We start from the raw sequence: 14,021 nt of genomic DNA, 5'->3' as shown, positions 1-14,021 counted from the left end.
TTTTAATATAACCAAGACCAATAGTTATAGCAAATGTAAACAGAAGCTCTTTGGAGTTCTCAATAATTTCTAAGAGTGTGAAATGGCCCTGACACCTAAATTTTTGAGAACTGCTGCTGTCAGCCAGACACAGTAGCTCTCCGAAGCTCCCACAAAAGCTGTATTGTTAGTTCTGGTTTTTGATGAAGAAATTGAAGCTTAAAGAGGTTAAATAAGTTGTTCAAGGTCACACAGCTCACAATGGAAGCTTTCAAGGCTCAAGAATTGACCAGTCTCATTTTTTTCAGTTTACTGTGACTCCCTACCCCTGTGTGTCACCAGACACTTCAACTGGTATAAAACTCAGCAACTCTTTGGTTAATCTCTCCCCACCCACCCCCACCTTCCTCTGAGATTCGTCAGCCTGTTCCATGCTTCCATGTCATTGAATCTATTCTGTTCATCAGTTTATTAAGTTCTTTGGATTCCACATATGAGTGAGATCATGTGATGCTTGTCTTTCTCTGCCTGGCTTATTTCCCTTAGCATAATATTCTCCAGGTCCCTTCATGCTGTCCCAAAGGTAAGATTTCCTTCTTTTTTTACAGCTGTGTAGTCTTCCATGGTGTAAATGTGCCACAGCTTTTTCATCCACTCATCTACTGATGGGCACTTGGGCTCTTCCAGATCTTAGCTATTGTAAATTGCACTGCTATGAACATAGGAGTGCATATATTCTTTCTGATTAGTGTTTCAGGATTCTTAGGATACATTCCTAGAAGTGGGATCACTGGGTCAAATGGCAGCTCCATTTTTAATGTTTTGAGGACCCTCCATACTGTTTTCCATAGTGGCTGCACAAGTCTGCATTCCCACCAGCAGTGCACCAGGGCTCCCTTTTCCCCACACCCTCGCCAGCACGTGTCATTGGTTGAATTGTTGATGGAGCCATTCTGACAGGTGTGAAGTGATACCTCATTTTGGTTTTAATTTTCATCTCTCTGATGATTAGCGGCGTTAAGCATTTTTTCATATTTCTCTTGGCCTCTGTATGTCCTCTTTGGAGAGGTGTCTATTCAGGCCCTTTGCTGTATAACCCAAGGACACAGACCATAGTGTGGTGAGGGACTGGGGAGGGGGTAGGTGTGGGGCAGAAGGGGTCAATCAGGAGAAAAGGGGACATCTGTAAAATTTTGAACAATAAATAAATAAGTAGCCCGGCCGGCCGTGGCTCAACGGTTGAGCGACGACCTAGGATCCAGGCGATCAGGGTTCGATTCCCGGTCAGGGCACATGCCCGGGTTGCGGGCTCGATCAGTGACTCTCTCATCATTGATGTTTCTATCTCTCTCTCTTCCTCTCCTTTCCTCTCTCTGAAATCAATAAAAATATATTTTAAATAAATAAATAAATAAATAAATAAATAAATGAAAAAGAAAAAGAAAAAAATTCCCAAACCAGTACTCAATTAAAATCTCTAACCCAACATCCCCGATTGTAATGTATTAATGATATAGCTCTACATAATTTAATACTGTATTTAAAAATAAATGCAAGAAAACACTCACGCACAAAAAAAAAAACAAAAAAAAGAAAACCTCAGCAACTCAGCTGCCTCACTGTGTATTACATACTATGGAACCTAACAGTTCACAAAAGCCTTACAATTTGCTCCTGACCTCTACTTGATTGAGATCTAGATTGTGCTACATTACAGGGATTGCACGCAGTGCTCTTGACTCTCCTCCCTCTTATCAAATTCCCTATAGATAAAGGTCAAATGCCATTCTGATAGTGTACTTGACATTTCGTCACCACAGAGTATGAAAAACACTTCTTGGCTCTACTCCACCATCCATCTCTCTGCTATCAGGACCCCTGTTAGTTTTGGAGTCCAAGAAGAAGATGTTTCATTGTTCTAAACCAGTCATGGTAATTTTGTTCCACTTGACAAGTGTTTAGTCTATAGGAGGTCATCTGACCCATTTCTGGCCAAAAACATGGAAAGCTACTGGGCTGAATTTCCAAGAAACTACAGCTTTCAGGGGGGGAAAGAGACTTGAGAGGCATGATGCTTTTGCTACCTCAAATACCATTGTGATGTTTGTATGTTTTCAGTTTTGTTAAAACAGTGAGGTTACCAACATGAGAAAAATGACTAAGAGAATCGCAACGATGCTTACATTATTGAGTTGCTATAGTAGAACCAGCAATTGCTTATCTCCAGGTATTTTATGAGATATATAAACCTCTATTTATTTCAGTTATCCTTAGTCCATTATTATGCTACTTCAAGTCAAATGCATTACCAACTGAGAGATAGAGGGTTTTTTGTTTTTGTTTTTTGGGGTTTTTTTGCAAATTGTAGAGTATTCCCATGCACAAGGATATATATATATGACATAAAAATGATAAGGAGAGAAATTGGAGAAATAGAAAAGAACCCAAAGGCAACTTCTACACTTGAAAAATACACTATCTAAAATGAAAAATTCACTGCATAAAATTAATAACAGATTAGGCATCAACAGAAAAAAAAATCAGTATGATCTAAAAACCATAGCAATAGAAACTACTCAAACTTAAGCACAAAAAGACAAAAGACAGAAAAACAATTAACAGTCCCAATATCACTTAGTCTAATATAAATGCAACTGAAGTCTAAAAAAAGAAGGGAGGAAGAAGAGAATGTTTATGGAAATAAGGGCCAAAATTTTATTCAAATTTGATGAAAACCATAAACACACACAGTCAAAAAATTCAATAAGCCTTGAGCAAAATAAAAACAAAGAAACCCATACCAAGGCCCATCATAATCAAGTTGATAAAGAGAAAACTCTTAAAAGAAGCCATAAGTAAAACTGACACATTATATTCAGAGAAACAAAGATAAGAATGACTGCAGATTTCATGTCACAAACAATGCAACACAGGAGACAATAAAACATCTTTCAAGTTCTGAAGGGTGAAAAAAATAACATTCGGTATCCAGTGAAAACATCTTTCAAAAGTGAAGAGTAATTTAAAATGTTTTCAGATAAGCTAAAACCAAAAGAATTTATTGGGGGGATATCTTCACCACAAGAAATATTAAAGTGAGTTCTTTGGACAAAAAGAAAATGATATCATATGGAAAGTTGTTTCTGCTCAAAAAGAATTCAAAAGTTGAAATAATAATAATCTGTGTAAAGGGGAAAAAAAGCTTTTCTTCATTTAATTTTTTTAAGAGAATTGTTTAAATTTCAAAAAGTAATAATGCATCAGAGAGTTTATAACATGTAGAAGTAAACTGTATTATAATAATAGTGTAATGCTTGGGGAGAACAGAAGTAGACTATTGTAAGATTCTTACATCATAAAAGTAAAGGATACAAAATGATGTACAATGCGAACACTAATAATAAAACTGAGTGACTATATTAGCCTTAGACAAAGTAGACTTTAAGACAAGGAATACTGCCAGTGGTAAAGAGGGACATTTCTTGGTAACAAAATGTTCAGTTTATCAAGAAGACCTAACAATCCTAAATAAGCAGGCACATAGTAATAAAGCTGCAAAACTCATGAAGTAAAAACTGATAGAACTGAAGGACAAATGGACAGATTCCCAACATTTTCCCAACAGATTTCAACATTTTTCTTCTAGTAATTGATAGATAAATTAAACGGAATAGGGTCTAATATAAAACTTAAACAACATTCACCTCCAACTTTATCTAATTGACATTTATTATAGCACAAGTAACCAATGACAGAATATAGATAATTTTCAAGTATACATTAAAAAATCCACTAAGACATACAACATGCTGGGCCATAAAACAAGTCTCAAAACACTTCAAAAAATAAAAATTATACAAATTATTTTCTCTGATAACAATAAAATTAAAAACAGAAAAAATATCATGAAATTCCCAAATATCTGAAAAAACAGTCACTTCAAAATAAACCACTCTTCAAAGAAAAAAATGACAGAGGTAATTAGAAAATACTTCAAAATGAAACACACCATATCAAAATTCGTGAGATGCAAATAAAACAATGCTGAGAAACAACTTTATCACATTAAATACTTACATTTTTTATATGTCCAAAATCAGTTATTTTAGCTTTCACCTTAAGAAGCTAGAAAACTAAACTAAAATCCAAAGTATAAGTAAGGAAGTATTAAAACTTTAAATCAATGAAATGAAACACAAGCAGTAGAGGAAAAACCAGTGAAACCATAAGCTTCTGGTTTTAACAGATCCATGTAAAGGATAAACCTCTAACTAGACTGATCAAGAAAAAAGACAAATATTTTTAATACTAAAAATAAAATAGAATGTCACTGAACATCCTCTAGATATTAGACAATGATAGATTATTAATAACTTCCTGCCAACAAATTTTACAACTTGGGCTAAAAGGACAATTTCTTGAAAGACACAAACTGAGATTCCAAAATGGCCATAGATGTAGGACAAGCTACAGTAACATTCTCCCAGGACCAAACTGGAATTACAACTAAAATATAGGAAAAAAATCCTAAAATATCAACTGAAGACGAGCTGGAGAGCACCCTCATAACCAAGGATGTAAAGTGGAGGCCCCGAAGAGACAGGTAGGAAGTGCAGAGGCAAGAGAGGGCTGGCTGGGCTCCTGCAGGCAGCAGCTGAAGGTCTGGAGGGATATCCCAGCTGTGGGGGGTTCCCAGCGAGAACTGTGGGGCCTAAACCCCAAGCTGGGCTCCCCAGCCCAGAGCACCAGAACTGAGAAAGGTGCCCACATAACATCTGGCTGTGAAAAGCAGAGGGGTTTCTGTCTGCAAGGGAGAGTCGGCGGCTGGACATGCAGGCATCCTCTTAAAAAGCTAACACACAAAGTTTTCTGTGCAGTCACTCACCTTGGGCTCTGAAGGAGGAAGGGCAGAGTGGACTGGAGCTGTGTGGGGAGAATCCGGGGATGCTGGCTCTGGGGACAGAGCTCAGAGGGCAGCCACCCTAACCCCTGTGCTGAGTCATTTCCCCATAAGGCAGAGATATCTTTCTCAGGTAGACATTTACTATCCAAGCTGCTTTTGTGCGGGGGTGGGGGGAGGAAGCAATTGAGCCTGAGGCTCATTAAGAGACTGAATAACAATCAGCTGCCCCACTCAGTGGAGTTTCTACAGCCTGAGGCTCATTAGGAGACAGATACCAATCAGCTGTCCCACCCTATGGAGTTTCTACAGCCCGAGGCTCATTAAGAGACTGAATAACAATCAGCTTCTGGGTGGTTTGAGCTTTTGCTTGATTTGCTTCTGGACCCAGGGCTTGGAAAAGCAGACCTTGGTGCACATCTTGGTCCTTTCCAAAGGCACCCAGGCCCAGGAGAGGGAACCACAAGCTATGAAGTGCTGAAAGATTCAAACAGGGTACTCAAGGCAACTCACACACAGCATCTGACAATGGCCTGCACCAGAGACCATCCAAAAGACTGGGAGTCCTAGCAGGTCTACCTAATACATAGAAACAAATTCAAACAAGCAACCAAAATGGGGAGACAAAAAAACAAATCCCAAATGAAAGAACAGGAGAAGTCTCCAGTAAAAAAGCTAAATGAAATGGAGATAAGCAGATGATTTTATTGTGTATATAGAAAATTCTAAGAAAGCCACTAAAAACTGTTTGAACTAATCAATGCGTTCAGCAAGACATTACGTAACGCCATTTATTGACCAGGCTATGATACACATAAATATTGTCTAACCTTAGGCAAACTAACCTCATGGTGCCTTTGCACCTTCATCAGTAAAATGGAAATAATCTTACCCACTTTCCTGACTTAGATGAATTCAAGACACTAAACACCTAATTCCCAAATGCAGTGCCTGATACATTTTCCTCCATTATTTAGCTCATTACTTTGCCAATTAAAGGTGGTGCTTAATAACAATACTTTTATGAAGTGCAAATGTCCTACAGAGTTGAATTATCTGACATTCATATATCATATAATTAATTTAGGACAAACTAACCTAAACAGTTCATCTCCTAATATCTGAGCTGAGCTCAGCCAAGATGGGAGTGGATACTACCTTGTCAGTCCCATCTTCTCTCCCTGTCCCTGCCTCCGTGGGGTCCTCACCACATTTTATTACCAGAATCTATTGTTTCTGAGGATTAAACACTGTCAGTCCCTCCAGTTGAGGTGAAGGTGAAGGGAAGGGGGTAAACGTTAGATAAGAAGAAAGGGTTAGACGACTTCCTGCCTGGGATGGCTGTGCAAAATCACCCCAGGTCTCCTTCCCTTGCGCTCGGTCCCCCTATCCAAGCGTGTTGCGTAGCATCTCAGTTTTGGAGAACCTTTGGCCTGCTCCTCGGATTTGTATTGCCTGGCCTTCCACACTGTTCCTCCCTTCTTGCTTCTTCTGAGGTTTCAATCTCTCCTGTAGTCCAAGCCTAACCTCAAAACTCCTCCTGCTGGGCCTCCCCAGGTTCCCTCTTCAAAACTCCTAAGGGAGAGATACTGATAAAGCAGATATACCACCCAAATCTACTCTTGGAAGCCCTAGTCATCATGGGAAATGGCATTAAGAGGGTGTCATAAGTGTAGTCATTGGAGGGATCCCAGAAAATGAAAAGATGAGTCAGTGCACAAGGCTTGTAGCCAGTGGGATATATAATCAATGCCACTACTCAGCCTAAGGTTCAGAACTTCCTGCGCTGTTCAGAACAAAACAAGCTTTGGATCAAAGTGCTCCAGTTGTCATGCTTCAGCAAACACACTGCGTAATTGTGCATCCGCTGGCTTTGATGAGGCTGATGTCGCACCTCCTTCCAACACACAAGGGGCCTTGTCGGAACACATAAGCAGCTGACTCCCACAGACAAGGAGATGCATGAGTCACCTTGGGGAAATCAAGACCCCAGCTGCCGAGATGAGCAATTTCAAAGCTGAGAGTTTGTCGGAGACAGTGTGCACAGCAGAGAGAAATTCTGCAGGCTTCTGCTCTGCCTGCTCAGAGTGGATGAGCAGTCTCTTGGTGAGCCTGCCGACAGCAGCTGTTCCTAGCCAAGGGAGGCTGTGCTTCCCTCCCAGGGGATGGTAAGAAATGTCTGGAGGCATCTGTGGTTGTCACAGCTCTGGGAAGGGGGACTACTAACATCAAGTGGGTAGAAGCCAAGGATGCTGTGAAATGTCCCACGACACATAGAATAGCCCTTCATGACAGCGAATTATCCAGCCTAAAATGTCAACAGTGCCTCAGGTGAGCAGCCCTGTCCTATAAGGAAAGCCCGGGATTATTCCCATGGCTTTCCTAGAGCTCGATGTGCACACCTTCCATAATCTGGCCCCAGTCTGGTTGACCGGCCTCATTGTCCATGATCGCCATGGGTGAAGAGCAGGAGCATCTGGGGTCAAATCCAAGCTACCCCACTTATCAGCGTGGGCAAGATACTTCCTTGGTTTCCTCATCTATGCGACAGATGGGTCTATGAATATAACTTGTCCCACAGGGTTAAAGACTAAATGAACTTCATGAAATATTTCCTGTGAAGTGCTTCATGAAGCATCTAAGACTGAAGAAGCAATGTTCACAATGGATTTTCTTAACCACTGTTTTACTTCATTTATAGTTATTTGTGAAGATGCTCCTTGTTTTATCCACGCCACCAGCCGACAAGCCCTTCTTTCTCCCACCCTCCCACCTGTCATCATTCTTGTCCTCCCTCAAAGTTAAGTTCAAGTGTTTCCTCTGGGAAAGCTTCCTACACCTGCATGTAGGAATTAGTCAACCCCTTCTCTGAGCTCCCTGGGTATTGTTCAGTCCTGTGCCTACCCTGATTACCTACTCATCTGTCAGCTCCCAAATGGCAGGGAACATATCCTATCACCCTGTGTGCCCTGGATCAGGCCACACTGCATATTTTTCAAATTAAACCTCGCTCTGCCTTTATCACAGTTGTTGGCATTTCTTAGGCCCCTTACCCACGTGAGCATGCTGCCTTACTCATTTGGTTTGCTGCATAGTGAACCCTACAATGTGCCAAGGTCATCTCCAGTGGTGAACATCTCTTGGGAGTTGACTATGGGTCTGAGGATTTGCAAGACTTTCTGTGAGATGTGATTGGAGTGGAGAGAGTAACATTCCATGGTGAGGACAAATGAAGATTCCCCCATTCATATCCAGGGGACAGGAATAGAGGTCACTGCCCATGGTCACTAAGGATCTCTATTGGTCAGGCATTGGATGAGCCTTTTCCGTGAGCTAACTTCTCAATAGTTCCCATGATGGAGGTGTCAACATGATCCCTACTGTTGTAATTACTTGACCAATGTCACACAGCATGTATGACTGCCCACGTAGGTCTAGTTGTCCCAATGTCTGTACTTTTAATCACTCTGAGTTATTTTCTCTCAAATAAATCAATTGTCACCATTCAAAGGAGTGTACAAAAATCTGGTGACAAATTCACAAAACTATTTAGACCCGTAACAGCAGGTATATATGCCAGATGACAAGGTTTCCAATCTATTTGTTTTCCTAACATAACACAGAACTGTGCTAGGTTGGAGGAGGTGGGGGAACTGCCAGAGCGACATCCACCTGTCACCCTCTCCCCATCCCAGGTGCTCTTAAAGGGGTTCTGAGGGACCAACTGGTTCCACTTTTTCATTCTGCACATGTGGAAATCAAGACTCAGGAAGAGGAAATTATTTGCTAAAGCTAACATTGCTCAAAAGTGGAAGGATCTGGAATTCTAGGTCTCCTGGCCCTAAATTCAAAGCTCTTTGAAATTCTTTTTCAATATATTTTGATGACAACTAGACTTTCTTACTGAGAAGTGCAAAAATATAAAATAAAGCCAAAAATCCCAAAGGATTATCATATCTCATCCAATATGTTGCCTTCAGTTACGAGATGCACCCAAATTTAAGATGTTAAAAATTACCAAACTCAGGATCAATGATACGTGGCATATGTGTAAATAGAATGTTTATTCTTTTGAATTTTGGCTGAAGACACTTCTATTGGTTTCTCCCTTTGTTCTTCAGCACTCTATATTCTAAGACACTAGTCTTATTTTTTTAAGAGTCCTTTGAAATTTGGTGAAAGTTACAGAAACTCTACCTAGAAAGTGCACATTTGATCTTGCACAGTTTTGGATACAGTTTTATAGTCCTCTGAAGGCATTCCGTGGAACCCATACATTTTATGTATCTAAATTAATAATAATCTCCATTTCTGGAACTCAGATCTTTCCCACTTACTGTCCCTATGGGAAGGAAGAAGAAATCTTCTATCCATCCAATTATTCTCTGTGCCCAAAAATGGGGAGCATTTATAAACTGCCTCAGTGAGTTATCATTGATAAGCAAAAATCTGTACATAATTAATGTATACAGTCTGGTGAGTTTGGGCATATATATGCAAACACCTGTAAAACCATCACCACCATTGTGATAATAGATATATCCCTTACTTTCAAAAGGTTACTTGTATCCCTTTGGGGTTTTTTTGGCTTTTGTTTTTGTGATAAGAACACTTAACATGAGATCCCCTAGGGAATCTTTGAATTCAGAACCATGTATTCCAAAGACTTTGTAATGCCTCAGCTTTGAGGAACCCAGTGTGACAGAGGTGACGGGTGGATGGGCTCAAATATGGGACCTGGGCTGTATCCTCTCAAGATACAGTGCTAGCAGGATCCATGAGGCTTCACTTCTGAACAGAGAATGCAATCCAATTTTCCCCTACAACGAGCAAGAAATAAGTCTATTTGTACCGAGTTGTCTCAGCGCAGTGGGTGAGAGGGGGAGATCCTAATGCAAGCAGGGCAGGTGCAGAAAGCCACCCATCCACCCCGAAAGCTACCTCCCTCCTCCCTGCGTCCCAGAGGGCCAAGCCTCGTAGCCTCACCGCCAGGAGCACCGGGGAGCAGAGCCTACAGCTGGGCGGCCCTCCTGCCGAGAGCGTGTAAACCCAAATGGAAGGAAGGAAGGCACATCGGCCCTCTGACTGGTTCCTCATTGGAGTTGGAGCTGGGAGAGCAGACGTAAAAGCATCGCCAGCTGGTGTGTTTGCTGGCAAGGACACCCGCCACAGCCTCGTCTGCCCCCAGACACACACGCGCGGCAAATAAATTCCATCTGTAGCTCCCTTCCCCGTGTACCAGGACCTCAAGGCAGGGGAAGGGAAGAAACCAATGTTTAGGAGCCCAGCAGGACCTGGGCTCTGCCTCCAGTGGAAGGGGGTTGATGGATGGCAGGCTGGTAGTGAACAGATGAAGCCTCATTATACTTGTAAATCCAGATATGAAATACACAAGTGCGCCTTGAGCTTTGGCAATATTTACTGATCGTCTACTCTGTGCCCTAGGCCTGGTGATACGGTCTTGAGAGGGATACAAATAAGAAAACACGTAATTACAAGGCAACAGAAAGTGGGGACAGGGAAGTGCAGGGAGCTGCAGGAGAACAGAGGCCATCGAATACCAGTCCGGAAAATCACAGAAGACTTCCAGGAAGAAGTGACTTCTAAGCTGAGTGCTGAAGAATTAGCCGAGCAAATCAGAAGAAACGGTTGTTATAGGCAGAGAAAATAGCATATGCAAAGCCCCAAAGGCATAGTGGTGAAGGTTTTAGTTCCTCGTTTAATAAAAGAGGAAGTTCTGGAACTTGCCCAGAATCACACAGCTCGTGAGCGACAGAAGTTGGACTTGCATCTGAGTTTCTCCCACCTATAAAGTTCATAGCAGGGGAGGAGAGATAGATTCCAGCTGGAGAGATGAGAGGGGGCTTTGATAAAGTGGGTTTTGAAGAACAGAGCAGAAATGAAAGGCTGTAGACCCTGAAGGAGCGGATAACCGAAGCCAAGGGGGTGTTGGAGGCCAGGGAATCACGGATCAACGGAAATGTAAGGTGACTGGGGGGTTTGAGAAGAGGTGTTTTGAAAGATAAAGTTGGGGGAAAGGGTGATAGGTAGAAAGAGTCATCAATCCAGCGAAAGCTACCTCATTCCCACCAGCAGGATCATTAAGTCCATATGGCACTGGACGTGTTAAGTGCCAAACAAGAGAAGGCAAAATGCTGGGACCACAGAGCAGAGACAGAGGAGCCCTCGGACTATGGCCTGAAGACTTACGCCCCCCCAAATCCATATGCTGAAGCCCGCATCCCCAGTGGGATGGTATTTGAAGGAGGGGCCTTCGGAAGTGATTTGGTTTAGATGAGGCCATAGGAGTGGGGCTCCCATGATGTGATTGGTGCCCTGATGAGGAGATGGAGAAACCAGAGCTCCCTCTGCCACCTGAGGACGGACCGAGAAGGCACCCGGCACCCGTCTCTGCCAGGAAGCGGGCCCTCCCCAGGAGCCAAACTGGCCAGCGCCTTGGTCTGGACTTCCCAACCCCCAGAATTAGGAGAAATGAATTTCCGTTGTTTAAGCAGCCCAGCTTATGGTAATTTCTTATAGCAGCCCAAGGTAAAATAGGCCTGTAATGGGAGGCACTGCTCTGACCTGAAGGGGGTGAACCCAGAGTCTTAGGCACGTCCAAGGAAAAAGGCGAAGGTATCCACGGTCCGCGGCCCCAGAGCTGCTGGTAGGCTGTGGCTCCCACAACGCCCCGCAGCGGCCCACCGTCCAACTCACTCCTGTACCACCTTCTTTCCTTCTTTTGTTCCTTCCTCTTTTTCTCCATATCAAAAGCATATTTAAGTCTATTGTTTCTTGGGGGAAAAAGTTAACCCAGTTGAATAACAGAGATTTTTATAACAAACTCATAAAAAAAAAATCTCGTTTTATAATTAGATATGATGGAATAGCTTAACATGTGTTGAATTTTTAATGACCGTGCCTGGCTACCAAGCAAGTAATCATTTAATAAAAAATTCAAAACTCGCTGCTTCAAATTCAACTTTTAACAGCAAATGAATAACTAGAGGGGTTTTGTTGTTGGTTGCTGTTGTTTAGTTTGCTGTTATTATTTGTGTGTTGTCTTACTTTGGTAATCTCCAGCAAAATCAAAGTCCACGTGAGATCAAAGGAAAATAGCACCAAAAATACTACAGGAGAGAGCGTGCTCGGGGTCAGTGGCAGAACAGAACTCGCCAGTGGTTACCAAGCAACCCTCCCCGGAGCGAGGATCATGGAAAATGCAGGGGCTTGGGAGCCGGCAGACCCATGAACCCATCAAACTCCCTGATTTGACAAGTCACTTCTTTCTTGGTCTCATTGGGAAGACGGGGACCCTGTTCTATGCCCTCCTCGCAGGATTGCTGTAAGTATTAAATAAGGTGGTGCATACAAATTCCTGGCACACGGCTTGACACGAGGTAGATGCTCCACAAGACCCCTCCTTACAGTCACCCTCCCACGCTCCCTTTCTCTCTCCTGGAAGACTTTGCACACGGGTCTGTTATATCACGCATAGCACTGCATTTTAGTTTTCTAACTACTGGCCTACCTCTCCCATTAGCTCTGAGCCACTGAAGAATAGAAAGCCATGTCTTATACATTTATCTCTGGCAACTAATAGAGTGAACAGTAGTTGCTCAATTAACCATTTCTCACATGATTGACTTTAAAAGCTCTCAGGTTCATTCAGAATCTAAAATTGGCACTTTAAAAAAATATATACCACCAGCCAGTATATAATGTGTAGCTAAACCCTGTGGTACAGACTTGTCAGGGGTTTTGAAATTCAGAGATGAAGGAGCCAGCATGAGGCAGAGCCATCAGGGAGAGTTTGATGGGGAAGCAGGACCTGAGAGGAGTCGTGAAGACTGGGCAGCCCCGAGTGGAACGAGGGAAGCTGCTTCAAAAAGGATAGAAGATGCACAAAAGGCAGAAATGAGCATGTCACAGTCCAGGGGCAGAGAGAAGGGGGACATGATGGGCTCCGAGCCAAGCAGGGGTATGTGGGCTTGATGTGGTAGAAACAGGGAGCTACTGGGCATCTAAGGAGGGGAGTGACATGGTGTTACTGGCTTTTAAGTGAAGTCAATGGACACAAAGTCTACAACCTACCAATATCCAGACTAGGGACAGTCTTTGAAAAGATTCAGATCTTGCCTGGAATTGTTGGGGATGGAAGTTCGTGGAAGGGGAGTGAGAGCCCCAGGGCTTCCTGCATGAGGCGTTAGAACTGGTAGGCTTGTTCCCATCGCCCTGGAGCTTTGTTGACAGCAGGAGACCAACCTGAGGGTCATCGGTGCCAGCCTCCCAGGCTAACATCCTGAAGGATCTGGCATCTAAAGGCACTGATGAGGGGCCACCGCTTCCCAGTACAGTGGCAACCTCAGAAGGATGCTATTACAAACCAGGGTTATCCAGGGAAACAAAACCGATAGCATGTGTATGTGCTCTAGAAAGAGATTTATTTTAAGGAATTGGCTCACATGATTATGGAGGCTGGTAAGTCCGAAATCTGCAGTGTAGGCCAGCAAGCTGGAGACCCCAGACAGTCGGCCTGCAGTTCAAGTCTGAAGGCGTCTGCTGCAGAATTGCCTCTCGCGTGGGGAGGACAGACCCTGCTCCACTCGGGAACTCGAGTATTGCGTGAGACCCCACCACGTTAAAGAGGGCACTCTGATCAACTCAGAGACCACCGATTCCAACGTTAGTCTCATCTAAAAGCACCCTTTCAGGAACATTCAGAACAGTGTTTGACCAAATATCTAGGCATGGCCTAGACAAGCTGACACATAAAATAACTCAAGCAGACCCAAGCCCTTCGAAAAGAACGACAAAGTACAATTTGAAATGAGTTTGGGGAAGGAGCATTTTGTTGGAAATAGTGGGTAAGTTTCAAGAAAGAGAGAGGGCCATAAATGTGAAAAGACAATAAAGACAGTACAGTCAATTCTGTGTGCAAAGTATTATCTCACAGTGTTACATTCTACTCGCTCGATATTCCCGTTTCACAGACGAAGAAAGTGAGGCTTATGGAAGCAAATGACTCTCTAAGATGACACAGCCTCTACAAGGCGGAGCTGGCAGTGGACCCCAGGTATTCTTTTCTAAACCCACTGTGTGCTTCTTGAGCCAAACTGCTGGTCCCAGAGGAACTGAGGTG

The sequence above is a fragment of the Miniopterus schreibersii genome, assembly GCF_964146895.1.
Source record: "Miniopterus schreibersii genome assembly, chromosome: 1".
Classification (NCBI taxonomy): domain Eukaryota; kingdom Metazoa; phylum Chordata; class Mammalia; order Chiroptera; family Miniopteridae; genus Miniopterus; species Miniopterus schreibersii.
This window is presented reverse-complemented; position numbering follows the sequence as displayed.